Raw genomic sequence first — 5,000 nt, forward strand, 5'->3', positions numbered from 1 at the left:
CTTCTTCTTCTTCTTCTTCTTCTTCTTCTTCTTCTTCTTCTTCTTCTTCTACTTCTTCTTCTTCTTCTTCTTCTTTTTCCTTCTTCTTCTTCTTCTTCTTCTTCTTTGTAAAGTTGAAAATAGCCATAGATGTAATAACTTCACCTTAACCAAAAGAAAACGTTCATATGAGATGCTTACATTGTCGAGCTAATTTTCAATGTAGTCACCTTTAAAATCGATGCATTTTCCCTACGACGCATCAGAAAATATTTTCCCTTCTTGAAGAAATCCGCGTCAAGAACTTGCGATCAAATTTTCTCTTTACTGATTAAGTCTTCGTCTTCGTCAACATTTTCCCGGCTAAGTTTATTTTGATGGGTCCAAAGAGATAGTAGTCAGAAGGGATCAGATCAGGACAATGTAGAGGATGTGGTAAGGCCTCCCAGCCAAACTTTTGAATCAATTCTTTAATCATGTTTGCAGTATACAGGGTGGTATTTGTTGAAAGACACTTTTGTTCAATGATCCTGGTCTCTTCTGCCGCGCTGCTTCTCTCAGTCTCTCAGTTGACTGTTTCATAGTAACAGGCAGAACTGAAGTTTGACCTTGTTGTAGAAAGTCCTCCAGCAGAGCACCTTTTGCTTTCCAAAACACAATTGTTATCAATTTTGCTGTCGCAGGCTTTGAACTTTGGGGCAGAATGCAATGATGAATGTTTCTAATTCGTTGAATCCTTCTTTGTTTCTGGTTCCATGTGCTGGTTCCATGTGATGAACCCTCGTCTTATCGCCAGTGATTATACATTCACAAAATTTTCTTTTTCCTACACCAAAGTCATCATCTGGCCCAACAGCATTGTCACCATCACCCATGCAACGTTCCAAAGTATCTGGGATGCCCATCCACGCTTTATTTTGCGCTATTCTGTCATTTGTTTAGGGAAGCATCGAACCGGTACATGTACTTTGCGGTATCTCAGCTGGGTAATCATTTTTAACTGTGGCTGGTAGGAGCTCTTGTGACGTGGCAATATCACACACTTTGATACTCCTATCCTCAATGATAAGTGCACCAATCTTCATCATGATATTGTTTTATAATATTGACAATTTTGCCCCCCCCCCCCCCCCCCTGAATGTGGTTCGTCCTGAAATGTTTGAAAGCAGTTCTATAAACGTACTGTGCCAGTGATATTTATGTGCTTGATTTATTAACTACACCATTGCGATATACGGCCACTAGTTCAGAGTGAATTTTAGATGGATTTTTTTCCTTTTTTGCTCACAAACTGAATAACAGCGCAAGCTTCAATCTTTAACAATTCCTTAATGGCAGTGGCCATTTTTGGTGAGCAGCCATAACAAGATGTGTTCCCTTTTTGAGCTGTAAGTGATTAAGTTAATTTATTTAAATTCCTTTTGTAGCACCTTTTTACCGATTAAAAATAATATTGGGTCTCTGAGTCATTCGACTTCCCAACCTACATTTCGAACAACCCACGCACAATGTATAAAGATTCCGGCTGTTTTTTTTATATGTCTAAGGGCAATGAACTTTCTCCGGTAAGGTCCAGTTTTGGAAACGCAATGTCTGTTCGGCATTTCTTGTAATCAAATAATTATTATTTCAAATAGATTGCTTGCCATGGGAGCCAAAAGCAGAATGTCTAACGTTAAATATTGAACGGTTTCCTTTATTTATCATTGAAGGCTTGCAAAAATATTTGCATCTTAAGGGATACAAATTTAAACCACATATTTCCGACCTAATCTGCTGCTTAGACTTGATAAATGCTCGAAAAGCAAATGGTATCAATGCTCACTGTGCGTCTGATTAAAAGCCAAAGTGCGAAAGTTGTTATATTAGATTATGGGAAAACTTGAAGATATCCTGAATAATGTTATGTGTCACGACATTGTGAAATCGGGCTCTCAACAATTTGGGGCATATGGAATTTGGTATGATCTAAAAGCATGTTCATTTTTCATCTTTTTGATGAATGAAATACCCATCATCTTGAATAATATAAGTCGAGACATGAGACTGAAAGGTGCAGAGCTCCTTTCAAAATCGACAAATATTGCCCTCCGGATGGGACATTGTCGGTTTCTTCGATTTCATTGATTTGACGAGCGCCTGATTTCCCAACGAGGCCCCATATAGTTTTAACATGTAGCAAAAGTTTCACTACTTTCGATTTTAGAGTTAACAAGAAGGTAAAATATAGTGTTCGAAATCAGTACGTTGTCAGAATCTTTATTTTGTTTATTGGGAGTCAAGATCGATAGCTGTCTATGCTGATAACGACATTCCACACTGACCAACCGTACGTCCTTACAGGTACAGCGTCATAAAGTTTTAGAAAAAGAAACGGTCATTAATGAAGCAAAGAAATCCATAACGGAAGCAGAAAAGGGCATAACTGCGGCATGAGTATTCAGGATGACAGCGTTCCTTTCCAATGATTCTAATCAATTCAGGAAATCCAAGACTTATCTGATAACGAAGTGTCTGATTATCTCCCAGTGCCATCATCTGCTCTATCAAATGGCAAATTTCGTTAAACGACCTGTTAATCAATCGATTATTGAAAATGTCATTCTGGCTTCTCCCAGCCAAAAAGTTCAATTTCACAAATGAGGGTTGGGATAGTTTAGGCTCAAATCGAAGTGCACAGCACTATCTTGTTGAAATAATTGTTATCATTATTATGACCATGATTATCTTACTATTGTTGCTGTTGTTGTCTGTGTTTGTTTTTTAAATTAAATTTAGCAACATTGTTGTAGTTATTATCATTATCATAATAATAATTATCATTTTATTACTATAATTATTTATTTATTTGTTATTAGTAGTATCATTAGTATCATTATCATTATTATTATTATTATTAGTAGTAGTAGTAGTAGTAGTAGTAGTAGTAGTAGTAGTAGTAGTAGTATTATCATTGTTGATATTAATATTGTTATAATTATTATCTTGTATTATTGTAAGTATTCTATTTCTTCTTCTTCTTCTTCTTCTTCTTCTTCTTCTTCTTCTTCTTCTTCTTCTTCTTCTTCTTCTTCTTCTTCTTCTTCTTCTTCTTCTTCTTCTTCTTCTTCTTCTTCTTCTTTTTCTTCTTCTTCTTCTTCTTCTTCTTTTAATTATTACTATCATTATTATCTTATTATTATTATTATTATTATTATTGTTAGTGTTATTATCATTATTATTATATTGTTATTATTATTATCATAATAATAATAATAATAATAATTATTATTATTATTATTATTATTATTTTTATTATTATTATTATTATTATAATAATAATAATAATAATGAAGATCATTTCTATAGCGCCCACTCCCGTGTAAACACAGCTCTAGGCGCTTTACATAAATGCATGTAAGAAAAATATTCATGCACGCGACACACACACACACTCACACACACACACACTCATATACACACAAACACACACATATATACATATACACACACACAAACACACGCATACACACTCACGAATACATAACACGCACACCTGTATGCCAAACACACACAAACACACACTCACACACACACACACACACACACACACACACACACACACACACGTATACACACACACACACACACACACACACACACACACACACACATCTACTTGCTTATCGCACGCACACGATTACACATCGTCACGAAATGAGAATAAAATAATATATACACTGCAATTCACAAAATACATAAATGGATACATAGACATTTACATAACATTGTACTGAACATGAATCTACTGACTTAAAAAGGATTTCATTAAATGTGTCTTTAAAGATTTTTTACATTTAGACTCAGATGTTGTATGTCTCAAGGGTTGGGGAAGAGAGTTCCAAACTGACGGAGCAAGGTGGGCGAACGATCTTTCGGCTAATTTTTTACCGCCTTTTTTAGGAACTCGTAAAAGATACTGGTCGCCTGATCTTAGTGATCTAGATGGAACATAAATCTGGATGAGATCACTAAGATATGAGGGAGCTTTGTTATTGACACATTTATGACATAATATTGCAATTTTATATGACATTCTAGCTGACACGGGAAGCCAATGCAACGTTCTTAACATGGGAGTAATGTGGTCCCTCTTCTTTTTCTTTAGTACAAGCCTAGCAGCATGATTTTGAAAACGTTGTAACTTGTGAAGAGACGTATTTGGTAAGTTAGCTAGTAAAGCATTGCAATAATCGATGCGTGAAAACAAGAAAGATGACACGAGCGTTTTCAACGAGTGTTCGTTCAAAAACATAGACATATGACCAATTCTACGCAATTCACAAAATAAAATGGTACATAAATAATTGATATGATGTTCCATTGACAATTTTGAATCAAAATACACTCCTAGATTTTGTGCTTTGTTAGTAAAATACAGTGTTTCATTTTCAGTACAAATATGATCAATGTCTACGGGGATATGGCTTTTCTTTGGGTTACATAACAGAATTTCAGTTTTATTTTCATTAAGCTGGAGCTTATTATCAACCATCCACTTTTTGATGTCATCAATACACAGACCCATCGTAGTAAGCAAGGTTTCAACATCTGATGGTGGAACAGATTTATATAACTGTGTATCGTCAGCGTACATGTGATAATTCATATTGTGCTTTCTAATCACAGCTCCAAGCGGCTGCGTATATAACGTATACAAAATTGGACCCAATACTGAACCTTGAGGCACTCCAAAGTCTAGCTTAAAAATTGACGAAAGAGAGTCGTGCACAACTATTATTATTATTATTATTATTATTATTATTGTTATTATTATTATTATTGTTGTTATTCCTACCCCTATCTCGAATATCACTAATTGCCATAGGTGGTTTTGGACTCTGTACAGAATACACTTTACAAATACTTGGGGGGGGGGGGGGGTTCCGTTTGTTTTCTTCCCTTTTTTTATTTACAGAATACACTTTATAAACACGTTTTTAAAAATCAACTATTGGCAAGATAAAACGGTCGCCTCCTCC

At 35.2% G+C, this 5,000-nt stretch overlaps 1 protein-coding gene across 1 annotated transcript in view; it reads right to left on the bottom strand.

The window, feature by feature from the left end:
- Window positions 1-5,000, bottom strand: part of LOC118477951 (PDF receptor-like) — a 196,863-nt gene that overhangs the window by 62,436 nt on the left and 129,427 nt on the right. The window lies entirely within an intron of this gene.

The sequence above is a fragment of the Aplysia californica genome, unplaced genomic scaffold (genome assembly GCF_000002075.1).
Source record: "Aplysia californica isolate F4 #8 unplaced genomic scaffold, AplCal3.0 scaffold00013, whole genome shotgun sequence".
Taxonomy (NCBI): Eukaryota; Metazoa; Mollusca; class Gastropoda; order Aplysiida; family Aplysiidae; genus Aplysia; species Aplysia californica.